We start from the raw sequence: 20,381 nt of genomic DNA on the forward strand, positions 1-20,381 counted from the left end.
ATGCTTGTATTCCCTGGATAGGCCATAGAATATGCCTTCACAGAGCTTCATGCCGTTTCATAATCGCAAACTAAGTAACAGCATTACACTATGACCATTGCTTGGCACTAATGTTTGCTAGCGTAAAATTAGTTTGAAAACATTCTAAAAGGCCACTAAGATGATTTAGTGGCAGAGAACACTTTCCCCCATGATTTACCACCTGAGTTCTATCCTTGTGTTCCACATAGTAGAAGGACAGACACCAGAAAGTTAGCCACTGACTGTCACATTAGCACTGTGGTAAGCACATTCATCCACACACTCTTACACAAACACTTAGAACAAATTATGAATCTTTCAGTTTCTCAAAAGCTCATAAAAAGGAATATGTAGTGAGAAGTTGAAAGACTGATAATATGTTGAGTGCAAATTTTAGCTTTGTATATTACTGAGTAAATTAAAAAGTTGAAATTTTATTCTAATTCAAACAGATTTTTACCATAACAGCCAAGACCCCTCCACCCCCAAAACTGTGTTTTTCATCTCTGGTTAGATTCTGCGACCCAGCAAAACCATAAATGTTTGCATTTGGAAGTTTAAAATGCTAACATCAGCACCCCATCAGATCCAAGCATTAGTGCCAACCTATAGGAAAGCTCTGTAGGCTTTGGTACATAACTCTACAAAGACATGTATTCAAACTAAAACACATGCACAAGTATGTGTATGTCATTCTTGCTGATTTGACCTGCAGAAATCCTGACTGTATGCTCTTATCTATGATCAGCTAATGTTAAAACACCCTGAGGAAATGAACTCTGGTGGCAAAAACCATTAGCAAATTCTCTTCTCTTGGCTCTGTAAAGTGGACTTGTTGACATTTGCAGTTCAGTGCATTCTCCAGAGTCAGACACGCTACCGTTGCACAATGAGGCCTCCATTCAATGCATTCTCTGATTTCACTGATGTCTGTGGTGTGCTGTAGACTAGTAGATAGAACTCTGGATGTAAAACAGTCTAAGGGATCTGAAGTGCTGTATGGCATTGAATCAATACAATCAATTGATAACACTGACCTTATAAAATATGTGGTTCTGTCTGTCACAAGTAGTGCATGTTATAGTCAACCATTTTTGTAGTATTTTATCCTACTGGCATTCATTCAGATCTTACAGTTTTACCAATTTTTGAAAAATAAGAAATGCTAGTATTTGCAGATTTTAGCATTATTATGATGAAATATAAACAAATGTAATATGAATTCTTAGCCTGATAAAAAGAATGTTTTCAAATCTTGCCTTTCCAAATAATAACCAATATGCTGATATTTCTAATATCTCTTTATCATAAATTGGTTCTAAATGTCCTTCATCCTTCAAAAAAGATACTTTAAGTTATTTTAATACCTACAGGTATTAGAGTATTATGTTGTAACTCTATTTACAATATTCTTGAACTTAGATTAACTATGTTAAGCAGTCTTTAAAGTATATGATATATAGTACCTTTTCTACTTAAGTATCTGAGAATTGTTGAAAAATCCCAGCCTTACAACAATAGCTGTTTTAGTTGCCTTTTCCCAACTCTGTAATGCTAACTGAAATGTACACTACAGGACTATACATGACCTAGTATCACAATGCCTCACACATAATAGAAATATAGAATTATTGTATGAACAAATGATTACATGATGGCCAGTTGCCTTTTATTCTTTTAAGTCCAGACTCAACTAGCTTATTGGATTTTAAATAATAACATTGAAAGTGCTTGCCAATTCCGCTATGTCCTTTCTCCAAGATAAGACCTTACCTGTTAACACAGTTGCTCTAATGAATTACAGTCATGCAACAAAGTTAAATAATAAGAAATGCTATCAGTATTTGCCGTATGATTTTATCTTAAGAATTTTTCTGTGCATAAAAAACTGGAAAACAATATATTATAGAAGAAAAATTCAACTAATTAACCTATATGACACTGATACTAAAATATGAAAGGCACATCTTCTGTTGATGAGGTTCCCTGTGCTTGTTTTGTATAGATAAATCAGTCACTTTTTAGATTCTTTGTTACTGTTTCTTCCAAATTTTTTTTCTGGTGGATTATATTGAATTCTATTAAATTAACCTTTCCCTGAAGATGATTAATGTATAAGCTACATTTATTTTATTTCACATAATTAGTCTAGCTGCATATTAAAACTTGAGATAGATACATTGGTATGAACTTCTATATCTGAATGGATAATAATCCCTTATTTCAGATCTAGAAGCCACTAGTAATTCACTCTGTCACATCATCTATACAACTCATATCTTAATTTCTCAGCATGCTGATATGCAACACAGGGTTGAAAGCATTGTTCAAATGTAGATAAATATTGTCTATCTGGCTTCCTTCATCCACTCTCTGTTATCTCAACAAAGCTATTGTACTAGCATTGCAAAAGCTGTACCTTGCAATTTCACTTTGACTATTATGCAGTCCTTTCCTTTGAGTGTTCCTAAATCAATAGCATATTATGTTTGAAAGTATTGTGTCCAAAATAAAAGTTAGCTATATACAAAAATGTGTCCAGGGTAACTGTTGTGCCTTACATCCCTCCAATTGGAGTACTTCCTGTTGTCCTTAAACATAGCTAAGTTGGGTCTCCACTTACTGATATTCCTAGCATATGTTGATGGGCCTTCATTCATAAGCCATTTACTAACTCTTTTCACTCTACTAGAGTTATATAAAGATACATCTTTTCGTAAAAGTAAGCAGTAATTCAAATAAGTACCTTAAAGGTGGGTACTTATTTCCAACTTCAGACTATTTCAGGAAATGAATATTAAATTTTTCAGTTTGATTTCCCTTTTTTTATTTTGACTTGAAGAATATCTCACTTTGCCTCTTCTCTTCTCCATATATGTTCAGAAATGTTCTGGCTATACTTGCTCAGTTTTTGAAATAGTCTTGACATGGAGCTCATAATAGCCTGCATATTATTAATGTAGCTCATACTGCTCTCGATCTCCTCACATCATTCTCTAAGGGTTGAGATTATGGAAATATGACAACATGTCCAGCTTTCTTAGTATAATTTTAAAGTAGATCATTGAAAATAACTTTAACTTCTAGAATGCTTTGATATACCACTTGGGTTTTCCAAATGTTGTTTTTATATTTAATTTGGTATTCATTTAAGGGTACTAGTTATGTTTTAATGTATTTATAAGCATAATGGTCTTTTGTTTACAAAACAAAATTATCTCTAATTAATTTATTTGGTGTAAGTATAGTGGCTTTTGAATTCTTTTTCACGTTATGTTTATTAAAATGTCAAATATTTTTGTTTCCAAAAACCTCAGGCAGCTTATGCTAAATTATTTATGGAAATGGTGGTCAGTGAAAATGTGAACATAATATGAGGCAGTTCAAACAGAGGCTGAAGGCAAACTTCGAGTCATGTTTATTTAAGTTAGAACACAAGTCTTTTGTCACAGTTGACTGATACGAAATAAAGAAAATTAGCCTTAATTTCCTCTTTCTTCCCTTTCTCTCTAATAATCCTCTCATCAAGGTGAGATTTTGAATAATCGAAGCTAAAGGGAAAGGAGGTTCCAGCAATGTTCAGAGTATTTTACATATTCTAACTCAGTGAATCCTTCCAAGCTGAGTTTTGTGTTATAATATAATTCCTGTAATGTTTGGAGGACTGGCCATAAGGCATAATACTTCATCATTACCTACAGAGCCAGGCAGTAAGTGGTGAAGGTCTCCTTAAACAATCATAAACCACAAGCTTTACCCTTTGTTTTAAAAAGTGATATAGTTAAGTGTGGGGGGAGATGCTGACTGGAAAAGTATGGAGATATCTTGCTTGTACAAATAAAGCCTGTCTGGGGATCAAAGAATGGAGCTTGTGCAAGATATCATCACAGAGAAGGGCACTTCCTGTGAAAGCAAGAGGATGTGAATCTAAATCTTCAGCACCCATGAAAAAGCCAAGTGTGGCTATGCCTCCTAAGACCCCAGCTTTGGGTGTCAGAGACACATGAATCTCCGGGGCTCGTCCTGGCCAGTGTAGACTAAATAGGATCAGAGAGACCGTGTCTCATTTGTAAGATGGTAAATGATAGAGGAAGTTAACCAACATCCTTCTCTGACTTCTGTATCCATGTACATGGACACACATTCTCCTACATATGTGCATGCACCACATACACAGAGAGTATGGCTTAATTCTTCCTTCCTCTATGCTTTGACTTCCTTTCTGAGTCTTGCATTCCACCTCCTAAGCATCTCTGTGCTATAGTGATCTTGTCCTTACTTAGAGCTCTTCTCATATTGTGTTTTATCATTTAGGTTTCTTGGATCCACAGATGAAGTTCTCTAAATGCAAGCATGTGTTTTAGCAGAGTATCAGTGTCCTTTCCTGTTTTCTCTAATTAATTAGTCTGTAGGAACACTTTCAATGGCTGACCTGCCTTCAGTATTTCAGGACCGTACTTAAACATCTCATTTCTAAGATCCCCTTTTTAGAGATTTTGCCCATTCCAGTGCTTTATGGTTCTTAGTCTTACCGTATTCAAAAGGAGAACTGTTTCCCCTCTTTCCCTTTACTGTGATTTATCACTTAAAATCCAGAGAAAAGGATGAGTGTTTGGAGTTCTTACATATCTTTTTTAAAAGCCCAGAAGCTGGACATGGTCATGTATGCCTGTCTTCCCGGCTGTTGACAAGCTAGGGGGTGGGGGGAGGAGGAGGGAGTATAAACAGAAGGATCCTAAGAACAAAGCCAACTTAGGCTACATAGTGAGTAGGGGTTGTAGAAGCAGAAGGATCAAAAGCATAAGGCCAACCTTGACTTCCTAGTAAGTTTGAGATTTTCTGAGCTATATGGGCTCTAATACGTAAATACATCTAAATATGTAAATGACTGTGATAACTGGTACCTGGCTATTCTTTAAAGAGTCACTGTTTGTTCAATTGGCAAACTAGAAAGCTTGCCCTCCATGGCCTCAATTCTGAATTGGCTATCTATTCTGATATGCTATAATATCTTAGATTTAAGCACTCGAGAGAACTCCCCCACTTTGACTTACCATATTAGGTAGTTCCCCTACAGGATTTAAAATATCTCCTTAGGATAGTTGTGTTTCCAGTATGCCAGATGTGACATTCCTATATGCTTTATAATACAGTATATTTAAAATATCAATAATTGTCTTTTTAGCACATTAGCTATAATGTTAGAGTGTTATATTCATAAGGAGAAAACCTACTTAACCTAAATATGTTGCTGTATGATGTATTTTCCTTGAGACATTATTGAGTCAAAAATCACTCCAGATCACTTTGTCTTTTATCAAAGCATCTGTCTCATTTCCCTCAGCAGTGAGTGATTTGTCCTTTATAGTCCCCTTGATGCCATGTCTGCAACAATGTGGTTGCAAAATCTTGTTAGCCTTTCTCTTACATGCAGTTTTATCTGTGTTATATGACATAGCATTAACTATAGTCAATGTGTGTTAATTAATTTTTAATTTTTAACAAAGACAGAAATCTTTATTTTCTCTTTTTAATAGTGCTATAGTTCTTTTAAAGATACATTCATTACACACAGTGTTGGCTATCATAAATGCAATTTCCGTGTTTTTAAGTATATCACAAATTTTGACCTTGTTTACTTACATCTTCTCATCATCCGAACAGATTAATACTAATAATTTTTGGCATATTTTGTATTACAGATTTAGCTATACTCTTTATGGAGTTGGAAACCAATTTTGATCATATTATAGCTCTTTCCAGCAAGATGGTTTATTCATGAAATACAGTTGTACTGATATCTGTGTGACCATTGATAGGTCTCCAGTGATCACCCATCATTTATTTCCTTACCAATTTAAATATTTTCTCTTCTCTATAAACATAAATTACAATACCAATTCAAAGCCATAGCCTTTATATTCAATTAGCCATTTTCACCATAAATTAAGCATTAGGAAGCAGACATACCTCTTGCATGCCCATCACTGTCTAATTTCAGGAGAGTCGATGAAATCTAGGGAGTCAGTGGTGCTTTTGTGGAAACAGCCCTGGTATCCTCTAGCTGACAAAAGAGATTGAGCTTTAGAATCTGCCTTGCCATTTCTTGATTCTGTATTTGAATAAGTAACTTAACCTCACTGTGACTCCGTACTAAGCAAGACAATAAAATTTGCCTAGAGTTGTTATAAAATGCCATGTCATGATTAGAAAGTAGTTCATAAATTACAAAGACTATAAGCTATTATTGTTACTTAGAATTACAGCACAAGAGTATAATGCTGTATATATGATGCTATATATTTCTTCATTGACCTTTTAGTAACTTTTGTCATTTAAAAATAAACCTCGTAGATGGCTCAGTGAGCAAAGGCCCCTGCGTCACAAGCCTGTCAACCTGACTTTGGCTTCTGGAATTAGTGTGAAGGTGGAAGAAAAGAACAGACTCGCTGGAGTTTCCATTTGACCTCCATGTGCTCGCTGTGGTACACTCATAATCTCACATACATAACACACATGAAATGCTTAAAACATAAACATGTATGTGTGTGTTTGCCTAGTGTTCACTACATGCTGGGTACTGCTTTGTGCCATATGAATAGATCTTGAAAATGAAAACCAATGCTGCAGCATAAGAGCCCACACTGTATAGCAGGAAGAGCCAAAAAAAAATCATGAAAAGATATTAATACATTTTAGAAAATTTAAATAGAGGTCAGTGTCTTCTCATTCTATATAACCTTAGGTGATCTCTTTAAACCCAATTTTCCCATCCATTAAGGAAGTTAGATATTTTTTTATCTACGACCTAAATATATAGTTAGAATAAAATAGTGTGAAATTCTTGTGTGACCAGTTGTTGCTCTTCTTTTTCCTTTGTAAATTCTAGCACATTTTTGCATACCTACTGTAGAACTCATTGAGGAACTGGAAATGGCTATGGTTCTCTGTCTGTCATAGACATCATACTTATTGTGGAAGAAATGACTAGTGGGCATGAGGTGATAGTAAAGAGATGAGACAATCTGTAATTGTGAGCTAAATTATTTGGAGGCTAAATGGAACTTTAATTTCCAAGAGGACAATAGGACACCTTTCAATTGTATTTTGCTACTCTAAGTCTGATTGACTTTACTGTAACTATAGAACACTTTTTTTTTTTTAATATTTTGTCCCAACATCAGGATAAAATTTATTCATTTACGTAAGTTTTCTGTGTTTTTACAACAGCAGTTAAATACTAGCATAGGAACACTTTACTTAAGCAAAACCATAACCTGTGGGGGCAAGTTATTCCTGCAGAATGACTAGGTCAGAGTAACTCAGTGTTGATGTCTATGCCACTTACCTTAGAAAGAAAATTTGTTTAAAATTTCCCATCACTCTATACAGATTTTTATTTTCTGAGGTTCTATTCTATTTAATTCTCAACATAGTTTTACTTAAACTTACCTTTATAATATCCCAGACATTTTAGTATAAAATAGGAGACTGTATGTTGTATTATTTTCACATTAAAAATGAAATATTCAATGTAAAAATCTAGCTCCCTATAAAATTAATTAAAATTTGATCTAAACTGCAAATCTAATTACAAGGCTAACCAGGGGTAATTTTTTCTCAGTAAAATTCACTTTGGTAAGCTTTTTTCAAAATAATCAGAAAAGTACCCAAAATTTCATAATTATTAGGTAACTTAAGACTTTCATTTATTTATTTATTTTATTTTTTTAGTATTGAAAAATTGGGATCTATTTTTACTTTTTTACTTGTAACTGATATTTGTCCTTGTGTGATTATATGCATACGAGTATGTGCATATGACCCTTGGAAGTGGTCAATGAAAACCAAGCTACATTCCATTGAACAACAGGGGTGAGGTATAGATAGAGTAAGAGATTCTACTCTACTGTCAGATAGCTTAGGAATAGGAAATAGAATAAATAATTGTCAATGGATGACAGGAGAGGGTTGAAATGGGAGGACCAAATGGGAGGAAATGATAGAAGAGGGGACAAGGGAGAGAATACGAGGAGAAACAGCTAAAATTAAGGATCATTTGAGGGGTAGTGTGAAAGCACCAAATGATTGAAGGAAAAGGAAACATGACTGCTCCTAGGTATGGTGGATGAGAAGATTTGTTATAGATATGTGGGAGAGCAGAGCCAGAAGCAGGGATGGGGTTATCTGGGAGAGTATAGAAGGAACACTACCAGACTGAAGGATGAGGGTAAGGAAAAGGGTGGGGTGGAGGGGAGGAACCAGGTTCAGCAGCACAATAAAGATTAGACAACTAAAATGATTGGATTATATAGAGAAGAGCAGCCTAGCAGTATGGGCTGGAAATTTGAGGGTAGAGGGTGGAGCATGCCAGCCCAGAGGACCCTGTAACAGGTAGAGACTGGAGGGATTGCAGTGGGAACTTGGAGGTCAAGTCTGCTTTTATATGATAAGTAGGCACTTCAGCCATTTGTCCTGGGGTGAAACCTAACAAATCCATGGAAGCTTCCTAAAATATATACATTTATAAAGGCTATCTAACTGAAATTGCCAGCTAACTGGGTAGACAGAGCCCCAAGTAGCCATCTCTTAATACCAAGTGAAGCTTCCCATCTGAGGATTAGGTTACATCTAATGGAATTGTTGGTCAAGGAGGTCTCATAGGAACCCCCAAACAATCCAGGCTGTTGTGAAGACTATAGATTACTCTAGACAAACTGACAGCAAGGCCCCATTGATGAGGACAACACCTACACAACTCATTGAACATGGAGATGTCAAGACAATGCCTACATAGAGCCTTCACCCTTGTGTTACAGTATCTTTCATACAGGAAGGTACTTTGAATGCTACTAAAAGAGAAACATAAACACCAACCTAACCACAAACACTTTGATCTACAACCGTGTCCTACCTGCAAGATGTGTGTGGCACAAAGCTTGTAGTAGTAACCACCAAGTGTCTGATTTGACTTAAGGCCCACTGCATGAGATGGAAGCCAATCTCAACACTGCTTGGGTGACCAATAACCTGAGACTAGATAGCACAGGGACCTGGGGCAGAACTCAATGCCCCAGATGGGAGAGGAGGAGGTGAGAGGAAATAGGAGTAGGGGGAAAACCACAATTTATTCTAGGAATAATTAATAATAATTTTAAAGGAAAGTAAAATAAATAATTGGGATATTGTCTTACTTCTTATATATCCATCTCTCAAAACACCATTTAACATTATAAACAAAGTCAATTTCTTCTGTAGTTTCCCCAAAATACCTAGTTTCTACTTAAGTTTCCCTAACCAAGTAAAAACTTAAATTTAACCCAAAAAAATCTTTTTGGAGTATGTTTCATGTGTTCTTTGACAATTTCATAAAGGAATTTAGCATATCATGATTATTCCAACTCCACTCCTCATTATTTCTGTATACAACCTCACTCCCCCCCCCCCCGCCCATGCACTCTCCATCTGTTTTGTTTTGTTTCACTGAGGTGCTGTTGTTGTTGTTTTGAGTCCAATTTCTGGTATTTCCTGGACTGTTGATTGATTTTGTGTTGGTCTTGTCCCAAGCTGCCATGAATTCTTGAATGCAACTGCCATTCATGACCAGAAAGCTGTATTTCACAACATTCTTCCCGTTCTCCAGCTTTTACAGTTTTCTGTTCCTCCCCCCACCCCTTTCACAGTATTCACCCTGCCTTGGGAGTGGGGTGTGATATCCATGTCCCATTTAAGGCCAAGCACTCAGTAGTCACTTATGTGCACCATTTTGGCCAATTGTGAGTCTTTGCATTAACTGCTGTTGACTGCAGAAAGTAACATCTCTGGCCAGGATTGAGAGAAGCACTAACCTACAAGTTTAAACTTTGACAGTGTGTTCCTTTAGCAAAGCACAAATACTATCCCCTCCTAAGTCATAGGCTTTTGACCAGGTCATTTTTATATTTCTGTGAATCAATATTGTGTGTCTGTAAGTAACACCACACACAAAATGATTTCTCACGTTATTCATTTTTAAAGTACCAGCTTCTTCAAGCTAGAACTTGATTAAAACAGAAACATGTCACCCACATTAGAGAAATTCCTATCTACTTACATTATATCTTTTGGACTCAGCAAGGCAGCATGCACAACACTGTGCAAACCCAAGCTAGACTAAATCCCAGCATGGAGAGGAGAACTGGGCACACAGTCCTAACCCCCAGCCATATTAGTTGCTGGGGGCAAATGAGTCAGTTTTCTGTAAATTGTATCAGCCTCACAAGTTAACCATACTCCAATGGAAGACTACACTTCCAAGAATATTTTGGGTAGCACAATTGTCCTAAAAGAAAGAACTGAAAATGGATGGATGAGGAAGGGATGTGTATCTGAGAAAAATAGGGAGTGACTATGATCACAACACATTGTATGAAATGCAAAGCTCTCAAAGAACTAGTTAAAAAAATTTAAAATGCATACTACCTAGTTTTTTAAAAAACACAATTACAATTATTGATAATCAAAGAAAGTGAGATGGTTCATACACTTAAGATAGTTGGAGAGCTTCTAGTTTAGGGATGATGAGAGGGGTTCAAGGAGGGTAACTGGGAGTGGCTAGAGGGAACAAAGGGTGGAATAAAGTGATACAATTCCATTTCAATTAAAACATTAAAAAATAAGTTAAACAATAAGTATATTTAGCAATCCTTTTCATATATATTTAACCCAAAAGATATATTGAATACAAATATCCACAGCAGCTTTTCAGTGGCCACAAATGGATAAAACCTAAATAAATAACATTGGACAAATTGATAAACTATATGCAATGTATAAGTAGAAATGAGCTATTGATAGTTTAACATGGATGAGCCTGAAAACACTATACTAGATTAAAGAAACCAAGTAGAAAAGACTATATACTGTACTACTTATATAAATACTCAGAAAAAAAACACATGTCTACAAATCTTATGACTTATTAGCTAGAGTAGGAAAAGGGAATATTTTTAAAATTCTCCTGGTGATAATGGAAATGTTCTGAAATTGGACTATGGTAATGATTGCTGCAATTCGTTTACTTGGGCTAGAGGTGTGACTCAATGGTGGTGTACTTACCAAGGCACATGGGTTTATCTCCAACACTGTTGGGAGGAGGAGAGAGTCATTGTATTATACATATGGGAATAAATCTTGGAATATATGAAAGTATATTTCAATAATTAGTATAGTTAATTTTGATATTAAATTTGACTGAACTGAGATGCTTGGGCTAGTGAACTGTATAAAATATTCCTGTGATTACTGTCCTCTAGCCTTCTTGTCATAGTAGTATTTATCATAGTTAATTATTCATTTCATTCTACAAGTACTTATTGAGTGCCTCTTACATGAAAGACGCTGTTCTTGTTTTGGGCTGTAGGTAGAAAATAATGTATTGGAACAACATCCTAGCGGTGAGACATATTGAAGAATAAACATGTAAATGATAACAAATGTTAGGAAGATCAATGGAACATAGCAAGAAACAGATTAAGAGAGGATGTTTTCTATATAGAACCTCAGGAAAGGCTTATAATATGATGCCCTCTGAGAACTTTTGACAGAAAAGTAAGGAAGACTTGTAACATTTTCTTGGTTTGGCTTAATAAACCCCACCTCCTATAAATCCATACTGTTAAATTTTAAATTGCTTTGTGTTATATCTGATGATTCCTCAAAATAAGAGACATAAAGCATGCTAATAGTGTAGCTGTAATCTCTTGGCAACCAACAGTAATAAATTTATATTGCTTAGCATCTTACCAATCCAAACACTATGGCAATGTTTGGCTTTTGATCTACTTTGTCACAACAATGAGGAAATTAAAAGATACAAATGTAAACAGAAGACAAGAAGGAAAAATTAAGCATAAGTAAATAACAAATAAAAACAAGAAATGTATGCATAGTATACAATTGTGGGTCAGTTCTTACATGTTTTTATTTTTTAAATTTACCACTTATAACATATTTTTTAAATCCATTGAAATAAAATCATATCAAACAAATCAAGCAGTTGCCTTGGTGTCTGCCATAGTTTAGTGTATTTAGAGTAATGAATGCATTCCAGACTTTTCTTTCATATATTGAAAACCCAATAGAGATATGTGAAGGAATATCAACTTGAAGGGACTGATGAAAAATGAGAAAATTCTCCCTAATTTATTATTTCATTCATGAATCTATTTCAGGTGTGTGGGGGACAGATATCGGAGAACAACTTATAGGAGATGCTTCATTCCTTCTACCATGTGGATTCTAGTGATCAAATTTAGATGGTCAGGCTTGGTGGCAAGTACCTTTCCCACTGAGCCATCTTGCTGTCTCCATTTTTTTTTCTAATTGTTATGTTACAGTTTCTCTGATAGAAGTTAGACAAACTTTGTTTACTAGTAACTGACATTTGGCCATGCCTTTTATGTAATAAAACCTTATCTAATTCTATATTTATGCAAATTTGCATATAATATTATTTTTAAATTCTGTAACTTATTAAAAAGCTTCATCAGTATATATTTAAACATAGTTTAATTCTTTATTATGAAGTCACCATCCAGTTTTCATCTTCCTACTCCAAAGCATGCTGTTACAGGTATTTACATAGAAACACAGCAAATCCTTGGAGCAAAGGAGTCCTTGAAACTGCTCATCATTCACATTCAACAACAGATTTACAGTTTTCAAACAGAGTTTAGATGGACAGCACCAAGCTTTTAGAAGTGGACTGTAGATGTTGAAACTCACCTTGCTAGTTCAGGAAGCTGGACATAAACCTTATTCTTGTGAGCTGGTTTCTAGGAAGCTAGGAAGTAATATTGTTTACATTCACTGTACTTCAGCTTTAGAGAAAGTTCTTCCAATTTCCTTCATTGGCATAGATTGTTCATTATTTAACATTTAAGTCATATTAAGTATAGTCTTTCATCAGTTACTACCACTCTCTAATCCCTATAAAGCTAGAAGGGGTGATCCTTCTCCATGTTCACTTACCCTCTGTGTAATTCTCTGTGCACATAGCTAAACTCAAAAATATATATCATTACAGACCTGTTTATTCAGGTCCAGTGTATTAGGGTTTAGTCAATGACTCAAGTTTGTTAAGGCCTTTGTGTGAAAGCCAAGTGACTGAAGTTCAACCTCCAGGGTCACATGGAGCTAGAAGGAAAGAACCAATTTGACCTCTACACACACACACACACACACACACACACACACACACACACACACAAATAGAACATATGTTATATAAAAATGGAAGGAATACTGTGATTAGAAGGTATAAGCATATAGAAGCAAGAAAATGGTAAAAAGGGAGGGGGCCAGGTACAAAGATAAACCAAAACTTTCATGTATTTACACAAAACTACCATAAAGAGACCTTTGTAAACTAACTAGAAAATTAAATACTGGGTGTTTGTTTGCTTGCTTGCTTGTTTGTTTGTTTGTTTTATTTTACATGTCAATCCCAGTTCCCTCTCCCTCTCTCCCTCCTTTCCTTCTTCTTAACCTCTCTTCCCCCTCACATGCACCCTGACCACCCTTCCCTCCCATCCCCCAACCCCAATTCCACATGTAGGGTAATGCCATTCAGGTGGGGGTCATGTAAATCTGTCAAGACATTTGAAGTAGGGACTAGGACTTCTCTCCTGTCTCTAGGTTAAGGGAGTGTCCCTCCATAGGGGATGTGCCCACAAGGCCCTTTTGTGCGCCAGGAATACATCCTGATTCCACTGTCTGAGGTCCCTTAGACTGCTCAGTCCTTCTAGCTGAGACCCATATTCAGGGGGGCCTGAATCAGTCCCATGCTGGATTCCCAGCTATCAGTCTGGGGGAGCCTGTTAGCTCCTCCTTGTTCAGGTCAGCTGTCTATGTGTTTCTGAAACCTGGTCTTGTCCTCTCCATCTGCATCTGGATTCTAGTTTTTAGTTTGACTCAGTGTTTAGTTATGGGTGTTTGCTTCTGTTTCCAACAGGTACTAGATGAGGGCTCCATGATAGTGGATAAGTTAATTGTTGATCTCACTATCCGGGAAGGGCATTTATGGTAGCCTTTCCACGGTTGCTCAAATTGTTAGTTGGCGGCAGTCTTGTAGGTCCTAGACCTTTCTTTAGGTTCAGTTTTCTCTTCAAAACAACAATGGCTCCCTCTTCTATGCTCGTTCTCTCTCTCTCTCTCTCTCTCTCTCTCTCTCTCTCTCTCTTTCTCTCCTGTCTTCTATTCCTACCCTGACTCAATCTTCCTAGTCACACATGCTTTCCTGTTTTTTTTGTTTTTTGTTTTTTTTTTTTTTTTACAAAACTTACTTATTGGTCCTTAGTGATTTCTAGTCTCACAAATCAGAATAGAGTCTCAACTGAAAATTTATATTAAAAAATCATGCAATACAACAAAAGCTATCACATTCTTTGGAAAGGCCTGTGAAGTTGTGGAACCAATTTGGCCAATAACATGAATCATATTAGATATCTTGAATCAAGATATCTAATGATAAAAAAAGATTTAAAAAAAAAAAGATATCTAATGATATCTTGAAGTTACCAGTCCCTGAGCAAAAAAAGGAGATCCATAGAACTTCTCCATCTCAAACTAAATAGGAAGATAGGAATCAAGCACAGGAAGTTGATTTCTAAATTTAAGTTTATATGTGAACAAGGTGTTGAAAGCTTCTTGAAAGTCTAGACCAGTGTCCTGCTACTTTATTTGTCCCTTCCCCTCTTAGGATTGATCGACTCCCCACAAGGTACCACTAAATGACAATGGGTTCCTGTAGAGTGTGAACTGTGAGGAAGCAGCCACCATGCTTTCGTGTCCATTTTGCTATGCCCAGTACAACATTATTTCTGTAGTAATTTAAAAATGGAAGATGGTGACTCCCTAGGGAGTTCTAAAATTTCAGAGAGTGGACATGTCTCTAGTTTCACCGCATTGCCCAGTATAGGGAACCCAATGGACTCAAGCAGTCCTCCCACTCCAACCTCCTGAGGTAGCTAGAACTGTAGTTCATGTTTTAAAAATATGACATTAGATAGTATCAGTGTAGAAAGAAGGCCCAGCAGGACCCTTGAGTATTGTAGCACCCACTTAGTGACTGAATGTTCTCATCGTTATTTTTGTCCTCAGATTGTTTAATAACTATGACAAGCTACATCACCAATCAGAAGAGGGGGCAAAAGCAGATTAATGCAGTTGTTTAGTCTTGTCCAGAAAAAGAAATTTAAAAGATGGAAAATGGTGAAATTATAAAATATATTTTATTTCTGCATGATTTGATATGACTATGTATAATAAGCTGATTTCTCTTTATAACAGAAATTTTAATTCAAGTATATTCTTCAACTCCTTAAAGTATTCTAAGCATGCATTCCATGCATGCTACAGGAGTTTATATTTAATTGTAATCTTCTTCTCCTTCCCTCCCTCCCTTTCTTCCTCCCTTACTTCTTCCTCCCTCCGTGTGTGTGTGTGTGTGTGTGTGTGTGTGTGTGTGTGTGTGTGTGTGTGTGTGTTTTCTCATGTGCATGTGTATGTGTGTGTTTTGGGACATTTGTAATGAAATCCATGGTCTTGTAAGGAAGTTGTGGTATTTTGCTGTGGTCTTCTGCCTTATTGTTGTTTTATTACTTTTAAGAAACAGTCCATTCTCTTAAAAGAACATTTGAACTTTTCTACAGATGGAAGTTTATCTTGTATCAAAACAAAGCTTCTGTTTCAATGTATTCCTGCCCGAAGGCAGGAGACTGGACCAGAAGACATCATGCAGGCCCCTTGACAGACCTGTGTTTTGTTTGCAAATCTCACTGCTGTTTAGTGAGCTGAAATAGAAGGAGCTGCTAGCGCCATCAAAGCAGCAGCAGAGCTATTGACATGCTTTGTAAGTTATTTTTGCTTTTGTATTGAAAAAGTGGCCTTAGAAGTGTGGTGAGCAGTGCAATACTTGAAAGCTATTGCTTCCCAGCCCATGAGAAAAGTTCTTATTCCTCACTTTGTAGTGATGGTGCACCTGCATCATTGTTACTGTAATTGTATTGCCAAATCAGGTGTGAGATTAGTTGTTGGATGTTACATGTAATCTGCACAGAAATCAAATTATTTAACCTCGAAGCCCACAATACCTCCTCCTGCTGGTTTGCTGTTAAATATTCAGTATTTTCTTGTCATGAATACAAATGGAGGACAAATTAGAATCTACAGACAGCTGACCTGAGCTTCAGATTAGAGACTGAGGGGCTTGTGCTGTTTTAAATGTTTTAATTATCATACTCCCAGTAGCCAGTTGAAGGACACACATAAAATCATTTTTTAACAAAAGAAAAAGCAAGGCTTCTCCTTCTTCTCCTCTCAGTGCGAGTGTTTGTGTATAATTGTGTTGCGCTTCCATTAGAGTGATGGTGATCGGCTGCCTGGAATCAGGTCTATTAGCAGGAGTCATTTTTAAACGCCAAGTATCCCCAGTAATGTTTTCTCTTGGTGTGTATTTGCCTTGTCGAGAAGGATGATGTATAGTCCTCATTTTATTTTGGACAATGGATCTGTTTTTGTGTGTGAAGCGTAATTTAGACAACAGATCTAGTAGCTTCCATTGAATGGGGTGAAATGAGTAGACTAATGGACTGATTTATACATAACAGCATGTATTTACATCGGGAAAGAATTAAGCTAGGTGAAACAAGCTACAAACAATTGTTCTGGGAATGAAAATACTTAATGTGCTAGTCTGAGATTTATTTTTGACTAAATAAAATTTTATAGCTTAATCAAAACTTTCACCATTTAAAGCAATGGGAAGGTTATAATATAATTAGGATGTTATGCTAGTTGATAAATTATTAATGGATATTCATAGAACAAAACAAATTTAAAGGAAAAATGTCAAGTAATTTTATTAACATTTTTATCGGTATTAATCTAGTGTCTATAGTCTTACATTTGCATTTTTTGTTTGGTGTATATATGTTGGTGTAATGTTGATTTGATTAGTTATGCCTGGCTAGTAAGCAGTGAAACATTTTTATATACTCTTGGGAAATAAATTTGGCAGAAAAATCAGCATGAGTAGATTTAATTATCACTCTGAGACCTTTCCCTTTTCTAGCTTAGTGATCCTGAAACTCCATGTGTCTCACTGAAATCTGTGTGGACGCTAAGCTTCGCTTCCCAATTTGTTCTTCCATGCAATGATAAGCCAAGCAATTACTGGTTTATTGATTTTTCATCATGGCAAATTTAAAGTTGATTTTTTCCTGAAAAGGCAAGGGTGATTAAGTGTTTCCCCTCGGTTTAGTACAAGAGAGCTGTGTGGCAGAATCTAATATCCTGAGGTCAACCTCTGCAGGCAGATAATACGGTGTCTTGGCCACGTGCTAAAGAGAGAAATCAGGACTACAAATGTGATAGGATATATGTGGAGACAGTTTAATTTGCTCCATTTATATGAACAAGTCATGTGGCCCGTGCTTGGAAAACACCATTTTCAATGGGCTTAGAAGTAAGGCCCACGTGGGCAGAGAGAAAGAGTGAGTACAGACAAGAAAGGTGCTATTGGTTATTAAGGGAATTTCACTACCATTTTTAGGTGAAAATAGCAAACCATTGGAATATAGAATTTTCAAAACATGGAGTGAAATACACATTTATTTATTATTGTGACAATTTGCTGGACTATAAAATGCAAAAATAAACTGCAATGTAAGAAAAATGTGATTAAGCTATGCACACTAGTCTTAAATATGTATACATGATAATCTCTTCAGGCAGTTTTCTGGCAGAGTATATTTTTATGCTCTGTGAAAATACAAATTTTTCAACAAAATAGCCCATACTTGACTCCAAAATTATTTTTAAACACCTTGAAATATTTTAAATAAATAGGAATATAGATAGGCATGATTGTAGGAAACTTGAAACATAAAAATGGTAAAAAGTGCATCAATAACTTGAGTGAATATTTGCCATAGTTTTAATATAAAATTTAAAGATTCTAAGTTTAGACTTACGTACAACAAAATATATTTGATAAATCATAAAATAGAAGACATAAGTTCTCAAGTTACTTATTTATCTTAGTCTTTTATATAGCACTAAATATTCCTACCCAAAAAAAAAAAAAAAAAGAAAGAAAGAAATGTAATGCACTCCCAAATCTTCAAGGTCCTTTTCCAACAAGTTCTGCCCTGACAAAGTCTCTTCTGCTGGGTTGGAAGCCCATGTCTCTTGGCCTAACTTACATATTCCATTGAGAAACTCTCTTCTACTCAGCAATTTGGTGTTCCTTGCTCTGTATGTGTGTTTTCCCCTCACATCTGACAATGCCAGTCTGATCACATATTTAAAACTGGTGGGTATGTTATCTCAATGTCTATTTCCAGATAGTTGTGATTTGTGATAAATGTACATAAGTACATCATTTTCCATATAAAGGGACTCTTAAATCAGATAGTTGCTATTGTCACTGACTGTAGTTTTTATTTAAAGATGTTTTCCTCTGAAACAATAAATATTAGGGAAATATTCTGGTTTAAATGAAAAAAAAAAACTTTTCCAGTAAATTTAAAGTCTATATCATATAAGGTATTCTTAGAATTTAGTCAGAAATGCTTGTTTATGAACATCAAAGAAAATGATCTCATTTTATTGTTTAGTAGCCACTCTGCTCATCATTTCTCTGGCTTTTGAGCCATATGACACTATGTATTTGTCTCTTTCACAGAGCAATTATCACTATTTTCATACTAAGAAAGTGCCAATGTATTACTCTTCAAAGGTTCTTTCCTATCCCAGCCTTCAAATAACCATTAGTTGACCTAATCACTAATTGATAAATCACAATCTGATGTCTCCTGTCTGACTTTGAGTGTTGATTGAGCTGTAGTGACCTCTTTTAGTTAATGGTTGTTCAAAAAGAAAGGTCAGTATAGAAACATGATCCCTGCCTTGTTTTTTCATTCATATCCTTCTGTTAGCAAAACCTCCTATCTGTTGCTGACATCATGTTAAATGCTAGTACTATGAAGATAAATTAGACAATCTCCTTACTCTTTAAAATCATATATGTTTGTGACCGTTAGAAAGATACGCCATATGCATAAAGTGTGAAACAATGTGGAAATAAGCTTTAGTAACAAAATGCAAGTAGACTGCTTGCGAAAAGGGAAAGATTACTTGTAGGCAAGAGAATTGGGGAATGCCTTGAAGAAATTGCTTACATTTTTCAAATCTGTCAATATGACCAATCCTGGGATAAACATATATAGGAGGTGGTAGCAGGGGAAAGGGAAAGAACTGTTCTGTTTTGTTTTGCTGTTTGGTCAAACTTCCTTTGCTAAAATTAATACCTAGCCTGGTTATATAGTTATACCCTCACAATAGCCCTGTGAATATGCAGTGTTCTTGCTTTGTATAAATCAGGCAAGTTAAGTGATTTACTAAAGATCCTACAGATACTACATAGTAGAGCTGGAACTTGAAAATTCTCAAGTTTTATAGTCCCAGTTCCCTTTTTATTGTTTTTTCTTGTATGTTTGTTTTGTTTTGTTTTTCTGCTTTGCAATTATGTAGCATGCATAGCAATTGAGTGGACATCTTCACTTCCACAGCAACAGACTCTGAAACTGACCAGTGTTTCAATGTTTCAAACACTGGCCTGCATTAAAATGACCTGAGAGTAATTTTTTTTTGTTTTGTTTTGGGTTTTGGGGTTTTATTTGTTTTGTTTTGTTTATTTATAATGTTTTTCTTATTTTACATATCAATCCCAGTTCCCTCTCCCTCCCTCCCATGCCCTCCAACCCCCCCTCCCCAGAGAGGGTGAAGTCATTTAGAGTAGGGACTAGGCCCTCCCTCCTGTCTCTAGGCTAAGGGAGTATCCCTCCATGGGGGAATGTGCTCCCAGAGTCCTTTCCTGCACCAGGGATACATCCTGGTACCACTGTCAGAGGTCCCTTAGACTGCCCAGGCCTTCTAACTGAGACCCCACATTCAGGGGGTCTGAGTCAGTCCAATGCTGGTTTCCCAGCTATCAGTCTGGGGGTCCATGAACAACTCCCTTGTTCAGGTCAGCTGCCTCTGTGGGTTTCTATAGCCTGGTCTTGATCCCTTTTCTTATCGCTTCTCCCTGTCTGCAACTGGATTCCAGGAGTTCAACTCAGCATTTAGCTGTAGGTGTCTGCTTCTGCTTCCATCAGCTACTACATGAAGGTTCTAGGATGGCATATAAGTTAATTACCAATCTCATTATTAGGCAAGGGCATTTAAGGTAGCCTCTCCACTGTTGCTCAGATTGTTAGTTGGGGTCATCCTTGTAAGTCCCTGGACATTTCTCTAGAGTCAGTTTTCTCTTCAAA

General features: G+C 36.1%; 1 protein-coding gene across 1 annotated transcript in view; it reads left to right on the forward strand.

The window, feature by feature from the left end:
* Rsrc1 (arginine and serine rich coiled-coil 1) overlaps positions 1–20,381 on the forward strand; it is a 304,871-nt gene that overhangs the window by 252,905 nt on the left and 31,585 nt on the right. The window lies entirely within an intron of this gene.

The sequence above is a fragment of the Phodopus roborovskii genome, unplaced genomic scaffold, assembly GCF_943737965.1.
Source record: "Phodopus roborovskii unplaced genomic scaffold, PHOROB, whole genome shotgun sequence".
Classification (NCBI taxonomy): domain Eukaryota; kingdom Metazoa; phylum Chordata; class Mammalia; order Rodentia; family Cricetidae; genus Phodopus; species Phodopus roborovskii.